We start from the raw sequence: 20,686 nt of genomic DNA on the forward strand, positions 1-20,686 counted from the left end.
GATAAGTCCCAGTCAGGAGCTATAGACTGACATCTCTTATGAATATATATGCAAAAATGACCCCCTCCCAAGCCCAGAGAACTGCGGGCTGCAGAGCTGGATCAGCAGGTAAGAACACTTACAGAGAACCCATGTTCAGTTTCCAGCACCTATATGGTAGACCACCACAATCTATTACTCCAGTTCTGATGAATCTGACACCCTCTTCTGATCTCTGTAGGTACCATACTCACACGGGGTGTACATGCATGCAGGTAAAGGACATAAATAATATAAAAACATGCTAATTATTTTATTATTTTTCCTCCTTCCAGCCCTTCCCATGTCCGTTGCCTCCAATCTCAAATCTGTAGCCTTTCCCCCTTCTATAATACAAACAAATAAATACAACTTGTTGAGTCTATTTTGGTTTCTGTGTATGTGGCTTCAAGGATGACCGCTATGTTTGGACATCCAATTAAGGAACTCATTTCTGGGAGTGACTTCCCTTTCTTTTCAACAATCATTAATTGCTTTTTTTTTTTTTTTGGTGTGTGTGTGTGTTTTGTTTTTGTTTTTGTCTAGAGGTGGGGCCCCATGAAAATTTCTCCCTTGTGTCTATTGATAGTATTCTTTGGATCTTGTTCATGTAGACATTTCTAAGAGAATCAGTCACACAGCAGACTTCCTGGTATGCTGTCCCTTAAAAACCATTCTGCCCCCTTTTATATGATGTTTCCTGAGCCACAAATGCAAGAGCTGTGCTTCAGATGTATCCAATGGGGCTGGACTCCCCAAACCAGTTAATGTTTGCATTGTGTCCAGTTGTAGTTTTCTGTAATGGTCTCCACTTGCTATAGAGAGAAGCTTATTTGATGAGAGGTGAGCTACGTTTATCAGTGGGTATAAAGATAAAATTTGTAATGTAGGGGGCTTGCAGAGATGGCTCAGTGGTTAAGAGCACTGTTAAGACTAGGCTCAGGCACTGGATTTAGAACCTGGGTTAAATCTGGTGATTTGGGGAAAGGTATGGATGGGAAGGTCAGGGAGACTCACCAGGCTACACTCTAGGGAGAGGTGGGGAGTTTGGATGAGGTGATTTTAATATAGAATGAAATCAAGACAGCCTTAATGTATAGTCTTTGGGAGGAAAAATAACCATAGACCCAAGTGACTGGGGTGAAAAGACTAACTACAAGGGTTCTAGAACATAGGGTTCTCAAAGAAGAATCTACTTTGGCTGTGATAAATAACGTAAAAAAGAAAATTGTAGGAAGATAGAGGAGACTGGATAGATATGTAAACTGAAAATGGACCTAACTCTGCAGAAGAGAGAGTCTTCCCTCTGAGTTCTTGTTGTGTGTTAGATTTGGACAATATGAAAATCACAACATTCCATTTTCTAATTATCGCACAGTGATCCATCTTTAATTTTTTTCTGAAAGGCTATCCAGGCAAAAGTTCTTTTTATGTTTACTTTTCTAAATAAGTAAATGTCTTTAATTGACTATGACTTTAACTTTATAATAATATTCTCAGATTATCTCAAGAGAAATAAGATTGCTATCACATATTTCTCACTATAAAAACCAATTAGAATGCTAATTAGCATATGCAGTGTTTTAAAAATCTTATTTATAAGACATACTAATTTGCTATTTTAATGAAATTTTCTGTATGGTATATGTATATGTATGTATATGTATAATACATACAACCTGCTCAGTCTGTATAATGTTACTCGCAGTGTGATTTCAGTGCTGACCATATGGGATTGGAGAACCACTTGATGTGCTTCCTTGGGGAAGACTATTTTGTCTTCTCTCAACATTTCTTAGGTGCCTGTAGTGCTTTGTGTAGAGTTGAGGCCTCCTGGGGATTTCCCCATCCATGTTAGAGGCCATGTTGTTGGCTTTGCTTAGCTCATGCTTAGGCAGTCATTATAGTCAGATTTCATTAACATGACATTTGATATTACTGGGAGACACAGTCTTTTTAAAAATTTTTATTTATTTATATGAATGTTCTATCTGCATGCATACCTGCACACCAGAGGAGGGCATTAGGGGGTTGTAAGCCACCATGTGGTTGCTGGGAAATGAACTCGGGGCCTCTGGAAGAGCAGTCAGTGCTCTTAACCGCTGAGCCATCTCTCCAGCCCCATGGGAGACACAGTCTTACAATATACTTCCTGATACTCTGATTCTCACCTTTCCTCTTTCTCTTCCACAATAATCTTAGAGGGAGCCCACCCCTGACACTGCCTGGAGGGCCAGGACCCAGAGGCTGGATAGCCCAGAAACCTAGGATAGAACCAAACACAACTGGGGAAAAAAACCCTCAATGAAATGATTTCTAGTCATATTTTGCTAAACTTTATAGATTGATGCTTACCCCAATTGTCATCAGAGAGGCTTCATCCAGCAATTGATGGAAACAAATGCAGAGACCCACAGCCAAACATTAGGTGGAACCCAGGGGAATCCTGTGGAAGACTGGGAGGAAAGATTATAGGAACCAGAGGGGTCATCATAAGAAAAATCCACAGAATCAACTAACCTGGGCTCATAGGGGATTACAGAGACTGGACTGACAACAGGGGAGCCTGTGTGGGACTTGCCTTGACCTAGGCCCTGTGCATGTAAGGCCCTAGTATAGCTTAGTCTTCTTGTGGGACTCCTAATAGTGGGAGTGGAGCTGGCTGTCTTTGACTCTTGCAGACTTTTGGGACCCTTTTTCTTATATTGGGTTGCCTTGTCCAGTCTTAATACAAGGGGATGTACTACCTAGTCTTACTGCAACTTGCTATGTCATGTTTGGTTGATATCAGTGGGAGACTTGCCCTTTTCTGAAGGGAAATGGAGGAGGAGTGGATGGGGGTGGAGGAAGCAGAGGGAGGGAGGGACTGGGAAAAGAGGAGGGAGGAAAAACTGCAATCATCATGTAAAAGTAGTAGTAGTAGTAGTAGTAGTAGTAGTAATACATTTAAAACAATTGAGTTCTTTAAGTTATTAGTCTACTTTTGGTAATAATAAGTACTGGTTCCTGTAGCTTTATAAAAACAAAATTGTCATAAATACAGGCTGAAAATAAAATCTTTAGTGATTTAATTTTTTTCAAGTTTGTGTTGATAACTTTCAGGCTTTATTTTTGCTATTGATCAAATACATGAGTTTTCTTAAGCTGTTTACAGATACTTATTAAAGGATTCTCTTTGTTATGAGATCTCAGCAAAAATCAAAACAGCCAAAGGTTGGTTCTGTTTATGTATCTAAGACATTTATCTCTTTTTTTGCAAAGTTTGAGAAATCCATGTCTCTTGTGGTATTCTCCATAACCCTCAAGGACAATTCATAATTAAACAAATTCATTTTTTGCACAAATATCATATACATAAACAAAAAAGAGAGAAGTGAAGATTTACTTTTCAGGAACAAGTTGCTAAAGCAATGTATACTTTAAATTTTAAAAATAGTTCTCTAAATTTCTCCTTCTGACACCTGTAAAAAAAAATCACAATTTTATCTAAACTATATGTTTTATAGAAACTCCTTCAAAGACCTAGCTGATGTCTTGTCCTATTCCCCTTATAAACTGGAGCCTGGCTCTACATCTCTGCCTTTTCCAACAGGCCTTTTCTGGATTGCAGCATGATTTGTAAATCCATACAATAAACTGGTACCAGAAAACCACAACCCGGTAACAGGAAACTGTCCTGAACTTCAACCACACATAAACTGCATGTTACTTTGGTTTCTTATCCCCATTACCAAACTTCTTTTTGTTACACTGATGCTCTGTACCATATTTTGTATACTTCTTGTCACATTATTAAATATATTAATAATACCACATTTCAACTTCAACTCCACATTTAAGATCTCAAGCAATCCTTTTTCATATTGGTTTTTGTAAAAACTAAAAGAATAATGCTCTTAAGGAAATATAAGTGCTCCATTGGGGAAATTATTGATAGTACTAAAAACTAGGACTAAAGGTTTTTAGGATTGTTAATTATGACATCCTAACAGTAAAATCATAATTGCTACTATGGTGGGAGTGTTGGCTCTCAAATACAAAGTGTAAACAGCTTAATTTACCAATGAGCTCATTAAGACTGTTTCAAAGATAGAAAGAACACAAAGAAAAATAGGCATAGATATTTCAAAAAGACTGGGTGCTCTCATTGATAGCATTTATTGGATTGGGCAACAAGTGCAAGCTCTTAAATGTTGATTGACCATCAACAGCCATATGATCATTCTTATATTTGTATTTCTGATTTACATTATAATAAATATAAATACGCATGGGAAATGGTTAAAAACCCATTTATATGGAATATAGACTCACCACAACATTATTATTGACCTTAGCCAATTACATCAAGAAATACATTCATTAGAACATTCTCATTTGTCAATAGCTTCTGGCCAACAGTTTATAGATGAATTTCAAAGTACCTTACAACATCACAATTCCTTTAATATTTTCCTAGGTCAAGCTACTAAAATCCTGATAAATTTATTATTAGTTGTTATTATTCTTTTATTACTTCTGACAGGCTGCCTGTGCATCCCGTGTCATTCCTGAGCCTGGGTCCTGCTTCTTCACGTCAGAAGGGCCAGGCTCCTATGTGCACAGGTGCTGGAAAGGGAGGAATGAAGCTTAAGCCAGGCAGGTGGGTTAGCAGGATCTCAGTATGGCGGTGAATGCCCAAAGGGGAGGAAGCCTTCTCCAATACATCCCTTTCAGTGATACAGCACCCTCTCCCCTCTCCCCTCTCCCTCCTGTCTCCCCTCCCCTCTCCCCTCTTCCCCTCTCCCCTTTCCCTCCCTCTTCCCTCCCTCTCCCCTCTCCTTCCCCTCTCGCTCTTTTTTGTTTTTGTTTTTTTTTAATTGAAAAATAAAATAATTCATATTACATCTCAATTGCTATCCCATCCTGTCATCTTCCCATTCCCCTCCCTTCCACTTTCACCCCATTCCCTTTCCCTATGACTGTGACTCCCCTGAATATGATGGTAGGGTATCAAGTTTCTTCTTCAGTAGTCTGCTATCCTTTCTCTGAGTGCCATCGGGCCTCCCCATCAAGGGGACATGGTCAAATAAGGGGCACCAGAGTTCATGTGAAAGCCAGTCCCCAGTCTCCACTTAACTGTGGAGAATGTCCTGTCCCTTGGCAGGATCTGGGTAGGGGTTTGATGATGACTGCACGTATTGTCCTTGGTTGGTGCCATAGTTTGAGCAGAACCCCTGGGCCCAGATCCGCCCATCATAGTGTTCTTGTAAGTTTCTAGGACCTCTGGATCCTTTTATTTCCCCATCTCCTGTATTTCTCTCACCTAGAGTCCCAATAGGATGTCCTCCCCTTTATCCCACTTTCCTGGTAAGTGAAGACTTTCATGGGACCTGCCCCTTGGGCTAGTGTCCAGTTATAAGTGAGTATATACCATTTGAGTCTCTCTGCTTCTGGGTTAGCTCACTCATTATGATCATTTCTAGTTCAATCCATTTGTCCACAAATTTTGGAATTCCTTATTTTTAATAGCTGAGTAGTATTCCATAGTGTAAATGTACCACAGTTTCTTTATCCATTCTTCTACTGAGGGACACTAAGGCTGTTTCCATGTTCTGGCTATTATGAATAAGGCTGCTATGAACATGGTTGAGCATATGTCCCTGTTGTATGCTGGAGCATTTTCTGGGTATATTCCAAGGAGTGGAATAACTGGGTCCTGAGGAAGCCCTATTGCAGTTTTCTGAGGGCACCAGATAGATTTCCAAAGTGGCTGCACTAGTCTGCATTCCCACCAGCAATGAAGGAGTGTTCCTCTCTCTCCACATCCTTGCCAGCATGTGGTGTCACTTGAATTTTTCATCTTAGTCATTCTTATGGGTGTAAGATGGAATCTCAGAGTTGTTTTGATTTGCATTTCCCTGATGATTAAGGAGGTTGAGCATTTCTTTAAGTGTTTCTCAGCCATTTGATATTCCTCTGTTGAGAATTCTCTGTTTAGTTCCATGCACCATTTCTCAATTGGGTTATTTGGTTTGGTGGTGTTTAATTTCTTGAGTTCTTTATATATTTTGGATATTAGACCTTTGTCAGATGTAGGGTTGGTGAAGATCTTTTCCCATTCTGTAGGCTGTTGCTTTGTTCTGTTGACAGTGTCTCCTGCCTTACAGAAGCTTCTCAGCCTCATGAGGTCCCATTTATTAATTATTGACCTTAAGGCCTGGGCTGTTGGTATTCTGTTCAGGAAGTTGTCTCCTGTGCCAATGTGTTCCAGGCTCTTCTCCACTTTTTCTTCTAACTGATTTAGTGTCTCTGGTTTTATGTTGAGGTCTTTAATCCACTTGGACTTGAATTTTGTGCATGGTGACAAGTATGGGTCTAAATGCATTTTTCTACCTGTAGACATCCAGTTAGACCAGCACGATTTGTTGAAAATGCTGTCCTTTTTCCTTTGAATAGATTTGGTTTATTTGTCAAAAATCAAGCAGCTATATGTGTGTGGATTCATTTCTGGGTCTTCGATTTTATTCCATTGATCTACCAGCCTATTGCTGTGCCAACACCATGCAGTTTTAATTACTGTTGCTCTATAGTACAGCTTGAAATTGGGAATGGAGATTCCTCTGGGGGATCTTTTATTGTATAGGATTGTTTTAGCTATTATGGTTTTTTTGTTTTTCCATATGAAGGTGAGAATTGATCTTTCAATGTCTTAAAAAAATTGTGTAGGTATTTTGATAGGGATTGCATTCAATCTGTAAATTGCTTTTGAAAAGATGGCCATTTTTACTATGTTAATTCTCCCGATCCATGAACAAGGGACGTCCTTCCATCTTCTGATGTCATTTTCAATCTTTTTCTTCAGAGATTTAGTTGTTTTTTTTTTTTTCCAAATAAGCCCTTCACTAGCTTGGTTAGAGTTACTCCTAGATATTTTATATTGCTTGTGGCTGTCATGAAGGGTGTAGTTTTCCTAATTGCTTCCTCTGCATGTTTGTCATTTGTATATAGGAAAGCTACTGACTTTTTTGAGTTAATTTTGTATCCAGCCAATTTGCTGAAGGTGTTCAGCTGAAGGAATTCTGTGGTGGAATTTTGAGGGTCACTTATGTACACTGGACAGTGTTTCTCTGGGTAGCCGTGGCTGTCCTGGACTCGCCTTGTAGACCAGGCTGGCCTCAAACTCACTGCAATTCGCCTGCCTCTGACTCCCAAGTGCTGGAATTAAAGGTGTGCACCATCAGGCCTGTCAGTGGTGATACAGCTCTTTCAGTGGCACAGCTTTTCTAGTGATAGTAGCTCTTCTTTATTGGGGCAGGGGATAAGGGCTATATAAACCTTAGGAAAGTGGGTATGGGCTTTTGGGGATGAATATGCATCTTTGGCTGGGGCTGAGGTTCTGGGAATCCTTCATTTGCATGGAGAGGAATTCCAGGTGCTAGGTGGACATGTCAGATCCACCACGGACACGTTGAGGGTAGGAACACAGAAGACCATGCCAGTGAGCTTCCTGGTCAGCTCTGGGATGGCCTTGCCCACAGCCTTGGCAGCACCAGCAGATGCAGGGATGATGTTCTTGGCAGACCCATGGCCATCATGCAACAGCTTTCCAGAGAGGCCATCCACAGTCTTCTGGGTAGCAGTGATGGCATGGACGGTGGTCATGAGTCCTTCCATGATGCCAAAGTTGTCATGGATGACCTTGGCCAGGGGGGCTAAGCAGTTGGTGGTGCAGGAAGCATGGCTGACAATGTTGAGTGAGTTGTCACACTTCTCGTGGTTCACATCCATCACACACATGGGAGCATCCACAGAAGGGGTCCATCCTTCAAGTGGGCCCAGGCCTTCTCCATGGTGATGAAGACACCAGTAGACCTCACAACATAGTCGGCACCAGCATTAGCCCATTTGATGTTATAGCAGGATCTCGCTCCTGGAAGAAGTGATGGCCTTCTCCTTGATGACAAGCTTCCTGTTCTCAGCCTTGACTGTGCCCTTGAACCTGCCCTGGGTAGAGTCATACTGGAACATGTAGACCATGTAGTGGAGGTCAGTGAAGGAGTCGTTGATGGCAACAACAATATTTACTTTGCCAGATAAGAAGCAAGCCCTGGTAGCCAGGCACCCAATATGGCCAAATCTGTTTACTCTGACCGTCACCATTGTGCCAAGGGCGGAAGCTGGCACTGCATGAGAAGATGAACCTGTCTCTGGAACAGGGAGGAACAGAGAGCCTAAATTCTGTTCTGGATTATCTTCTTCATTTCTATCTGCCTTATGTTTTTGTTTTCTTGGCCATCACTCAGGTTTTTATTTTTCATGGTGTTTTCTCCTTAGTTTTATTGAGTTGTTTCATTCTGTCTTCATCCTAGACTCCTTGAATTTTTTAAATGTAATTTATGAAATGAAAAAAAAATTCTGTGTCCTTCTATTTATCTAAGTGATTCTAATTCCCAAACATTTTTTTTTTCAGAACTAATAGGTTTAGAGGGGAGATACTGGCTTGAGCTTTCCTATTGTTTGTATTTTTGCAACGAGATCTAGCCAACGCAAACTTCTTTTGTTTGTGTCTGACTTGAACAGAGAGGGTTAGAACAAAAACCAGGGACGTGTGGGTGGGTTGGGCCTCATCTCCGTTAATGTTTCTATTGCTGTCAAAGGACATCATGACCATGGCAACTCTTTATAAAGTAAATTATTTAACTGGGACTGGCTTACACTCCCACCATCATCATGGCGGGAAGCATGGCGGCATGCAGGCAGACATGGTGCGGGAGGAACCAAGAGCCCTACATCTTGATCTGCAGGCAGCAGGAAGAGACTGCCACACTAGGCCTGGCTTGAGCATCTGAGACCTCAAAACCTGGACCCCAGTGACATATTTCCTCTAAAAAGGCAACACTTACTCCAACAAGGCTACACCTCCTAATAGCACCACTCCCCTTGGGCCTGTGGGGGCTATTTTTATTCAAACCACCACAGGCCTATATCCTGGAAGTGGCTCGGATGAAGTGAAGTGGTGAAGTGAGTTGGACGGGGAGACTGCATTGGTGAGCAGAGGTGCATCCTGTTCTAAGCTTGGTGTGTAGGGGTAGATCTGGGGGCTGGATGTGGTGCGCAGAGGAGAGAATCAGACAGTTATAACGCTAGACTCTAGAGAAGGCTATGCAGAATCTGGCTGGATGGAAAGGTTTACTGTTGTCTATGGGTCAAGGGGCAGGCAGGGCAGGGCTTGGAAAAAGCCTAGGTGTTTGTTGCATGATGCAATCAAGTGTGGGCCGGCTAGGGCAGGCACCGATATGGGACATAGACTAGATCTGGTGGGTTATGCAGAGTGCATGGAGGGGAGGGTCAGGTGCAATCACCTGGAGTAGGATGTGCACGTCTGGTTAGATGGAGAGGTTGGGTGTGGCTTGGGAGGAGCATGTGAGTCAAGGCCAGGCACGTCAGCTCTGGCAGCATCCTAGAGGTTGGTTATGATGCAAATCCTATCTCCATAAGTACCAGTATCAGGTGTGGTGTCCTCAAACTTAAAGGCTGGGAAATTATTCAGGATACCCCTGTGGTGTCCTTGGAACATCAATAGACAATCCTAAAACAAGAAAGGATCCAATGGGATTCTATGTTGATTCTAAATTGACCATTAGATGGTGACTTTAACTGATTTATAAAGCTTGTAGGCATCTGTTTGTTATATAGGAGTCTTATGTAGCAAACAGGTCATTGCAGTTCTATTATCTGCTTTTAAAATAACCCTTGTGTGTACGTGCATGTGCGTGCACACACACAAACACACAAACACACACACACACACACAAATCATGAGTCTTGCTAACATCTATGGCAAAACTTGTCTGGAGTTCTTTAGATAGATTTCTTGGCTGTTTTTGTCCTCCAATGAGGACAATACTGCCCCAACAAATTTCTTAACTAAGCTCCCAGTGAGAATACAAATAGTACTAACAGCTTCACTCTCTGTGTATTATAGATGCTACCTAGCTTGCATAGCATGATCCAAAGATATACATTGCTATCATGTGACTATTTCACGTTCTGGATCTTTGACATCCTTCAAGTTTATCATAGCCCCTTAGATTGACCTTCTTCTGAGGATCTCTAACTGCCTTCTCTTTTGCATAACCATTTTTGCTATCTAAGAATCAGTGTGCCCCTAAACCCCTAACAGTAGTTAGATTGACCTCTGAGAGGGAGTTAGAAAGTTTCCTTGACCTTGTAAATTGTGCTCCTCCCAACATCGCCCAAGGGACCTCATCAGTGAAGATTGAGCCTACGTCGCCAGGGCCCCGCATATGTTCATAGCCCCTGCTTCCCTACTCCATTGGTTCCACTTAGCCTGACCAATGCAACCTCAGCTTTGCTCCACAAGACTACACAGTGCCCTCTGGCATTAGCATTTCCCCTATCCTTCTTACTTTCAACTTTTCTGACTTGTCTTCTGATTCTCAATATTTCTGGGGGACCTAACTTCCTTGCTCTAGGCAAATACTTAATCATCTCTCCTAATTCAAACCTAACTCTGAGGCCAACTGTTAACTCCGACGTCCCTTCCACATTGGACCAGTTTCTCCTTGACTCCGGTGCCCTTTGCCTAGCTAATGGGCTACCCTTCTAGCCCATCTTCTTACTGCTCTCAGTGTCCTTTCAGGGCTCAGGACTGAAACAGCTGGACTGAGCAGGTTTTTTTTTGCATCAGTTTTACGTCTCTGTCTCTCTACTTCTCAGGAAGCTGTAAAGAAATTTCAGGTTAGCTTGACGCCCTTCAGGATCAACTGGATTAGTGGGTTATCATGATACTCGAAAGTCGAAGAGGCCTCTTGACAACTGCCAAAGGAAGGGTTCGTGCCCTCCTCCAGGAGAGAAGATGCTTCTATAGTCACAAACCCAAACTGTTTTGAGGAGAAACTCAAGGATTCAGAGACCAGACACAGAGAATTCAGCCCCAGGCCTCCTCTTTTGGATGGGCTTTTGATTCCCTCCCATCCTGGTTCTCTTTCCTCCTCATTATCCTCATTTTGACCCCATCTTTTAAACTCTTACAGAAGTTAATTCTAGAACAAGTCATCACTAACACTTGGTCATTACCACATAAGATGAAGTAAAAGCAATGCTTCCTGTAGACTTTCTCACACCCACAAACTTCCCAGCAGATCCATCCACCGCCTCTGCCAGCAGGAAGTGGCCTGACAGGAAAGGATGCTTCTTATTATGTTTCTATATGGAGGGTTTGGAATAAAGGAAATCCCTTGGCCCAAAGCAGGACTATAAGACAGGGCCAAGGCTGCAGAACCCCTGCTATGCATGGACTCCCAGAAAGCAGCCAACTTCTACCACATCCCCTGGAGCCTGGAGGTTACAGGAAAAAAAGCAAGCTGGTACCTCCCACCCTGCAGTTTTGAAACCAAGCCACCCACCCTCCCTACTCTGGTTGATGGAGGCTGATTCTAAACTCCATGTGGCAGGTTCTCCTGGATGCTTGGGTAGGGTCATAGGGTTCACGGGTGACAATCTCAGACCAATAAAAGTCTGCTTTCACTGTTTTGAGGTTAAACTGAGTCCATTCTTTCACTTTCTTTCACTGACCTATTTTTTGCGTTTGCTTTTTCGGTGGAGTTGATACACACACACACACACACACACACACACACACACACACACACACACACACACAAAGATAACCCCAATGCTTTTGTTGTTCTAAAAGACTCACATGCTTGAAATGGATGAGTGAGCAGGAAGAAAGGTTAAGCAGACGCAAGCACAATATTTCACTCTGGGCACTTCAGGCCTCCGAGGAATTGCACATGAGGAAGTCACTACAGGGGAAGAGATTAATATAAAAACAGGAGGGGAAGCTATTAAGGAGCAAAACCATAAGGATAATCATCTTAATGCTTTCATTAGACACGGGAAGGGACAGGAAGGGTGATACAGAGCCTTGCTAGGCAAGCTGCACTTCTCCGCTCACAGATTTATGCGCAGTGGGCGGGTCAAATTCTCTTTGGCCACACCTCACTTGTGGAGAGTAGATGAAGGTGTTCAGAGAGACAGGAATCAGAAGATAAAAACAGACACAGAGAGGAGTAACAGGACGAAGAAAAAAGCGACGAAGAAGAAAGGCGACAAGAGAAAACCAACCACAATAGACTGATCTTTGTGACACTGCCTGGAAGCCATGGCTTGTCCACATTTGGATAAAAGTTAGCTGTGTGTGCTAAGTGCTTGGAGGACCTTGGCAATGTCAGTCACTGTGTGGAAAATTCTGTAGATGCCTGCTTTATTTTTCACACCCTGCAATGAAGTACAAAAGCTTTTAAGATCTGGAAATAAATATCTCTGTTCTTCCCCAGGAAACACTTCAATTAGCAAATAACTGTAACTGCATCGTTGCCATTTAATTTTCTGGGCAGCTCCAATGGCACCTGGAAGATAATAAAAAGATGTGGATATTATTCATACCTTTAATTGCTCCTATTAGCATGTTTTGCTATCCTGTGGGCAAAATTTTTAACACTTGGCTGGGCATACAGTAGAAAAAGGAGTCATATTACTCCAGACTGAAATACTTTTCTAAGTACCCATTACATCGAATAGCTATAAGCAACAATATACCTTTGTAATAAAACCGATTTACTGGTAAAAATTAAAATTGCTTTAACGGCTTTATAGCCACTCACACAATTAAAATAATTACATGGACTTGCAGCTGTTCTGATTAGTCTGGCTACAAAGGAAAGTAAAAGAGAAAGGAAAACAAAAGAAAGGTAATTCCAAAAGCCAATGCTAGACCCTGTAATAGAATCTAAAGTCCAGAACCGCCTCTTCTCCCCAGAGTCGTTTCTTATTCCTCTGCGTACAGCGCTGTTCTCCTGTCTATGTGCAAGAAGAAAGAGGCATTGACGATTTATTGATGAGGCTTCCTAGAACACATTTATACCTTGTGGAAACGCCTGTTTGTGGAATCTCTTGGCAATGTCTTCATCTTGACTTACTATGTTTGTCAACAAGCTAGACATTTCCTAGCCAGGGTCAACCATCTGTACAAACCCCAGAAAACCCGGAATTTCACAGTCTCCACAGATTTTATTTGATTGCAGACTTTTGTATTAGTTACAGGTAAATATTTGTGCGTTTCGAGAATTCACTATGAAATTGTTAGTGCCATTTGTGAACTCAGGATCTTGTGACAGACAGTGGGAGAAAAGCAGGCAACATGAATCTCTATATATCTAGCCACTTAGTTTAAGTGAATTCCAAGTTCATTTTTATTAATGGGATAACATGAATAAAAAAGCAGATAAGATAAACAAAAAGCAAATGCGATTTCCAAGTTGGTACTATCTAGGTGGCCCCAGAGTGTAAGACACTTAATTATTTCTTCACTTTAAAAAAAAGTTTTAGCCGGGCGTGGTGGTGTACACCTTTAATCCCAGCACTCAGGAGGCAGAGGCAGGCGGATCACTGTGAGTTCAAGGCCAGCCTGGTCTACAAAGTGAGTTCAGGTCAGACTGGGCTACACAGAGAGACTCTGTTTTGAAAAACAAACAAAAAAACCAAAAAGTCTTCATCAATTCTGTGAGTTTCACACCACACACTTGAATCTGTCTCATGTCTCTGTCCTTTCATATTCGTCCTCCACCCTTGCAACCCACCCCAAAGGAAACTAAACAAACAAACAAATCCTTCAGTGGAAGCTGTGTTGTGTCATGCTGTGTCACACAGTGCACCCCTTTGCCCCAACAGCTTTATTTGCTTTCAATGCAGTGAGCCACTGGTCTGGTTTGAGGCCTCTGGCTTCTGCTACACCACCCATACTGGATCCTCATGGGGACTCCCATCAGATATCCTCTTGTTGCCCTGTGTCATGGAGATCCTGCAGCTTGGAAGCTGCCAGACTGGCCTCTTCACATGTGCCAGCAGTTCATAGATGGGATAGATGTTGGGATGGGCCAACTCAGAGCCCTGGATCTGGGCCAACTCAGAGCCCTGGATCTGGGCCAACTCAGAGCCCTGGATCTGGGCCAACTCAGAGCTCTGGATCTGGGCCTGCGCAGAAGCCGAGTTGGTCAGCCCTCCAGCTCTGCCGTGGTGTATTCTGATGGACCAGCTCATGCCATCCAGGCTGGCTCTCCAGCACTCACAATAGTAGGACCAGCTCTCTAGCACTGCCCTGCGGAGTTGCAAGGGTAGTTCTCTCAAGTGCTGAAGGCAGCAAGGGGTGGATGGGGCCAGTTCACCTGCTCTTACTCCCTTGGGGCCAGCTCTCCCATGCTGCCCAGTGAGGGGAACCGCTTATTTTTTCAATCACACATATTCAAATTATTTGTAATAAGCGGAAAATCTGATATTCATGTAAGATGAAGTATGAATAAGACATAATCCTCAGCACTGAGAAACCAATTGTACACGCTGGAAAAAATACTGTGTTTGAACTCCCCGAAGGGACAGTATATTCATTTCTGATGCTGTATTCATAATAGCTAGAAAATAGAAACAATCTAAATGAGTAACGAGAATGTGATAGATAAACACTATGGAACACCATTCAGCTGTAAAGAACTTTGCAGGCAAATAGATGGCACTAGAAAATATTATATTGAGTGAGGCACCCCAGACCCAGAATGATGAACATCACATGTTCTCTCACATTGGAAGCTTCTGGCTCCCAATCTCCATATATGTATATATATCCTGGAGCAACTGCAGAAACCAGGAAGGTAAGATGGGGCCATTGTTGTGGTAGGTTGGGAGTGTGATGGACAGTAGAGAGGGGACAGATGACCTGATCTAGGAAATGGAGGATGTGCAGGGCTTGTTAGCAAAGGGAGGTGAGGTATGTACAGACGAAGGAGGGAAGGGGGAAAAATAATAGGCATGTGTGAAAAGGCTATGAACTCACATCATTGGCTATTTAGAATAGTCCCGATACTTATAATTCTGTGTATAAATACACATATATGTTTGAGTGAACTTTTTTCATCTGGCCTGACCAAGCTTTCTCCAAGAGTTTTAGATTTGTCCTTTCAATTTATGTGAAGATTTTTGTTGGATTTTTGAAGGGGATTGCATTGAATCTTTAGATTGCTTTTAGCAGGACGGTCATTTTTACTATATTAATCTTATGGATCCATGAATATGGGAGATCTTTGATCTTTAATTTCTTTTAGTGTCCTAAGGTTTTTATTATCCAAGTCTTTCACTTTTTAATTAGAAATATCCCAAGATTTTTTTTTAGGCTGTTGTGAATGGTGTTATTTCTCTGATTTCTTTTTCAGTCTATCATTTGTGTATAGGTAGGTTACTGATTTTTGTGTGTTAATTTTATGTCCTGTTACTTTGCTGAAAGTGTTTATCAGCTATATGCATTTCCTGGTGGAGTATTTAGGGTCTTTTATGCCAATTTTTTCCTATCTGTATGTATCCCCTTAATCTCCTCCAGTTGTGTTATTGATTAAGTTAAGACTTCAAGTACTATATCGAATATGTATGAAGAGAATGGACATCCTGTTTTTGTTCCTGATTTTAGTGGAAATGCTTTGCGTTTCTCTCCATTTATAGTGATGTTGGGTGTGGACTTGCTGTATATTGTCCTTATTATGTTAAGATATATCTCTTGTATCCCTAGTCTCTCTAGGTCTTTTATTACGTTGGGAAGTTGGATGTTGCCAAAGGCCATATTGGCATCTAATGATATGATCAGGTGTTTTTGTCTTTCAATCTGTTTATGTATCAGATTATATATTTTTTGATTTATATATGGTGAGCCATCCCTGCCTCTCTGGGATGAAGCCAACTTGAGTGTGGCAGATCATCTTTATGATGTGTTCTTGGATTCAGTTTGCAAGTATTTTATTGAGAAAGTGTTCACCTATGGTAATTAAGTCTGTCGTTTGCTTTCTTTGTCAGGTCTTTGTGTGGTTTAGGTATCATGGTAGTTGTGGCTTTGCAAGAAGAATTAGTCAATGTTCCTTCAGTTTCTATTTTGAGGACTATTCTTAGGAGTATTGGTGTTAATTCTTCTCTGAAGGTCTTATAGAATTCTGATCTGAAGCCATATGGTCCTGGACTTTTGTTTGTTGGGGGACTTTTAATTTGTTACTCTCTTTAGACCTTAGGAAAGTGTGGTGGCTGTGCGTTGCCTGGTGCTTTTGTATGTCAGTGGGTGGCAGTAAGGAATAGAGCTGGGTTAGGAAAAGAGTTGAAAGGGACTTCAGGAAAGAGTTAAGGGGATTCTGTCCACCCCAAGAGGCTGGGTCCCCTGGAAGTTGGAGGGGTGGTGGGAGGAAAAGCTTCCGTAAGTATGTTGAAGAAGGACAAAGAACAATCTAGAGAGGCAGGGATGAGAGGGCTCTGGTAACCCTGAGCCTGAACCAAAAGTCGAAGTCTCCTGCGGATGGAGTTGAGGTGGAGGAGGGGCTGCTAGCAGGCTGCTGGCGAGAGTGGAGAGGATGGTGTGAATCACCTGCCTCAGTCGCTGTTAGGTGTGTCCACTGGGGTTGCCAGGTACAAGGTGCTTCTGAGACTCTGTGGTTGACACAAAGGAACGAGAAGGGAGGGCCGAGAGGATCCACAGGAAGGAGGCACGCTTTGCCCGTGAAAGATTCTGTGGAATCTCCGGAATCTGGAATAACGTCGGGATAGTTTAGAGATTATTGGCTTTCGTGAAAACTTCGGGTGCAGTTACTAGTTGGGCAGAGGCTTTGCTGTAAAATGTTGGTGCCTTTGGTGTCTTTGCCCCTTGGAATGAAAGTAACTACTCTGGTAGCTTGAATAGAGATGCCCCCATAGGCTTACGGTTTTGAACACATCTCCAAATGGCGATGGTGTTTGATGAGGTTTGGGTGAGGTGCTCGCTGGCTGGGGGAAGACTGTCACTGGCAGTGGGCTTTGAGAGCGTCTAGCCTCCTGCAACTTCTTTTTCCCTCTTTGATTTATGTGTTTGGTTGAAGAATGATGTCGTTGTTCCTTGCTTTGGCTGACTGCTTCCCCAACCATCTTTCCCTGGAGCTTTAAGACTCCAATACACTCTTCCTTCTTCAAGTTGTATTTGGTCATGATATTCTATCACAGCCACAGCAAAGTAACTGCTGGAATGAAACTACTGACAATACAAAATGGAAATAAAATACTCGATGCACTAAGTATAAATGCACTTGTGTGGCTCTGAAGTAAAATGTGATGAACAAATATTTTATGGTAAGATAAGTGCATATCTTCATGGCTTATACTTTCAAAGAGGTCAGAGAAAACAATGTGGTTGGGGGTAAGAACAGAGGAAGGTGAGATGGTGAAGGAAGGAAATGACGCTGAATGTTAACAAAAGGTGAAACTAGATAAAGGGATATGAATGGTTCTTTTCTTACTTTTCTTTCCCCACATTATGTAAGTTAAGAAACCAGTTATTTAAAACTGTTCAGAATTTAATGGCGTAATGAGCCCACGATGGATGGTGGCACAATAAAATATGTACTTGTTCATCAGCCCTGCCCCTCAAATTCCTGGTGCAGAACTTCTAAGTCCTGAAGTTCTTGGAGTGGTAAGGATACACTTTGTGCTAATAACATGACAAATGAGGCCCCCTGATAGCTTCAGGCTGACAGCTGGCCACTGGAAAGATACACTAGGCAATTAGAAGTTTGGAAATTCACTAGTGTTGAGAGAGAGGAAAATCAATCAAGTTGGAAACAATGAAAACTCCATGAATCTGAGCTGTATGGTCTAACAAAAATACAGATTCAAGCAATCTTGAATATGTGTTGTAAGAACTTTATAAAATGGCAGTTGCTGGAAAAGAAGTGCACAGTTTTATCATATATTATGAACTATGACTGAGGCTGTAAAGGTTAAGTGGGTCTGTAGCAAAGCGTGAGGTGCTGTCTCAATATCCAGGATGTCTGTGGGAAATTCGGTTTTACATAGTAAAAGTTGGCAAAAGTTAATGATGGCTAAGGTCATTTGCCATCTAGGCAGAGGCTTAGCTATTCATCTATGTAAGACCTGACTCGCAATAGCTTCCCAATTCCGTTCTAAGTGTCCTCCTGCTCTACTTTATCATTTTAACTTATTCTTTTATTCCCCTGACAGGGCAGTCAAACTGCCAGAGTGAAGGTGTGGCGGCTCAAGATTGAAATGTCCAGCAAGAATTACGGACATCTGCGTTTGGTGGTGCCTCATGGTTACTTGGTAAATAACCCAATGTACTGGGAATTTGATGCATGCTGTCCAGCTCTCCAAGAACACGGCATTAAGATCTGTGGGTTTTGAAACTTTCTAGACCTTGCCCTATATTTAAGCTTTTTAAAAATTATCCTACAAAATTGTCCAACCTCAAGAGGTCATGAGCCTCTCAAATGCTTGGTCAGAAGTACAGGCGACTTATGGAGACATGTGGCACAGACCTGCAGATAGGTCAGCAATACAACCACTGTACAAACGGAATTGAATTGTAGCCCACTCAGTTAATATCAGCAAAGTATTGGCAAAACGTACATAGAATTGTAGTATGAAATAAGCAACGACTATATAAAGTACTAGCGCTAGAATTGGGCATCATCTCACACTGCGGGGACTTTTTGTCTGTGTTTGTTGCATGCAATTCAAGAAGTCATCATGAAAAAAAAAAAACAGGTCATCATGGGCTTCTAGAGTCCTGAATCCCATATGCTAAATGTTCTTTCTGGTACCCCATGGACTCATCTCCTCATAGAAACACTTGTGTCTTCTTTGCAACATGAAGCCTCTTAGGAAGTTAACAAGGTATATAGTTAAATGTAAACATTTACTCTGAGTATGACAGTCCCTTAGAAGGCAAAAGGTGGAGAGAGAGGAGTACGTGCACACCCAGGAAGGAGTTCAGGCAATGCTTTCTCATTCTCCACTTCAGAATGCTAATTACTTCAAACTGGGAGCATTTGGTGAGCAGCAAATACAGGAAGGCATTTCTTCTGAACATTTTTAGCTACCTGTATATAGACACTTTAAAAAAGCCCTCTGTTTTATTTGGGATATTGATGTCTCTACCTCCCTTCTACCTTAACCCCTTAACCGCTGGGCAGGAGAGAAAGGTTAGTGGAGAGACAGGGCGCAGACCCCTTTACTTCTTCTAGCTGTTTAGGGTCAACTGGCTTCTTTTGGGGGCAATACCATTCTCCATCAACAGCTGATGCAGCAAGCAGTCTCCTCCGAGCTGCTTCATTGAAATGTTTCTCTCCAATCGCCACAGTGTCCATTTCTGGGTTCTCCTGTTTATCTTCCTCAGAGTCCTAGAACACACCCCTGTCCATGTTGCAGGAAGCTGCCTGTTACCAGCTGGCAGAGACCACGCCCCACAGGAGGCAGTTATTAGCTGTGGACAAACCAAAGCCCAAACTAAAATCCCACACTTGGGATTAAAACAAAAGCATATTTAAATAACATAACTGAGTTCACAAAGAAAACAAAACTTCAGTGATACCTGTAGAAAGGCTAACAAATGAAATGTCACAAATCTGTCCTTAAGAATCTCAAAAACCAAGAAAGATTTGTTTCTTTTATAGGAGAAAGAACAGAGGCTGGTATCATGCTGGGATAGAGATTGTCACAGATTGTCCATGCGTCTTCTGAGGGGTATTTATCTTTCTTAAAACTCATTTAAAGCTCCCTTAACTCCACACACCACCTGCCTTCTTCCTTACAAATAGGCTCCACAGTTTACCGATGTCTGGAGTTTGAGGTACTCAGTTTTCCTTCACGGTATGAAGGCTTTCTCCATACACGGAGTAAGTACCTTTCCTCGTCAATCTGCTTACTTTCAGTTGATTTCACAAACTCAGAGGGAAGCCAGCAATTTCTCCCTCGTATATTTTTATAATCTTCTTCGTTTTTTTCATCTAGTGTATCTTGTCTCATCCTCCTGTGGTCAGGAGTGTGTGTATTGATACCATGTTCTTTTGTGTTCAAATTCTGGACACCAGAAAAGCCTAAATTTTAGAATACATGTTAACCTCTTATTTTTTCTTGCTAATCCCTTATAGGCAGATAGAAGTCATTCCCTTTTTGAATGTCCAATCAATGTGTGTACATGGAACAAGTAATTGACATATAGTCAACAAATAGCTATACATATAAATACATACTGATAATTGGTTATAGTATTTGAACATCTTTCTCACTAAAATCACTAAATTTATTGTAGCTTTGCATTAAAAAGGCACATAAAAAGGTACCTGAAAGCTGAAAGTCTGTTCTTCTGTTTGTTTGTGTTTTGTATGGAATACAGAGAAAGAAGAATACGAAGCTATTAAAACTACATAGGCTTAAAATACAAAGTGTAATAATTCAATCAATACTAGAGTGTTTAAGCTTTATGCTATAGAACACAAAGAATATTCACATCTTTTAAAAAAAGGAACAAATGCTGTCTGACTTGTGATCTACGAAGATAAATTGAATTACAAATGAGAGGAAAATATTGTAGAGGAGAGACAAAAGAGCAGTCAGAAGCCATTGCTGCAATCACCTGGGTAAGTTGTGACTATAGTTTATATATTGAATATCTCCAGTCTTTTAAAATTGTCCTCATTGTATTGCTGTTGGGAAGTTGTGGAGACTTTAGTTGGCAGACCCTGGCTCACTGGGGACATGCCCTAGGATGTGAATGGGACCTTGGTCCTTTTATTGTCTGTTGCTTCCT

At 41.8% G+C, this 20,686-nt stretch overlaps 2 long non-coding RNA genes across 3 annotated transcripts in view; both read left to right on the forward strand.

Annotated features, from left to right (window-relative positions):
- Nucleotides 1-17,143: 17,143 nt before the first annotated feature.
- LOC311596062 lies at nt 17,144-19,934 on the forward strand. 2 transcript variants are annotated; one of them, XR_014778689.1, is made up of 3 exons: nt 17,144-17,211; nt 18,100-18,198; nt 19,551-19,934. It is a non-coding gene; the product is annotated as an uncharacterized lncRNA (long non-coding RNA). The 2 variants fall into 2 exon arrangements; XR_014778690.1 differs by lacking the exon at nt 17,144-17,211 and adding an exon at nt 17,390-17,551.
- A 468-nt stretch (nt 19,935-20,402) lies between these two features.
- Nucleotides 20,403-20,686, forward strand: part of LOC311596907 — a 33,408-nt gene continuing 33,124 nt past the window's right edge. The window contains exon 1 of the long non-coding RNA XR_014779029.1: nt 20,403-20,516. This is a non-coding gene — a long non-coding RNA (uncharacterized lncRNA). The remainder of the gene's footprint in view (nt 20,517-20,686) is intronic.

Source organism: Acomys minous (assembly GCF_964271855.1).
Source record: "Acomys minous genome assembly, chromosome: 4".
NCBI classification, from domain to species: Eukaryota; Metazoa; Chordata; class Mammalia; order Rodentia; family Muridae; genus Acomys; species Acomys minous.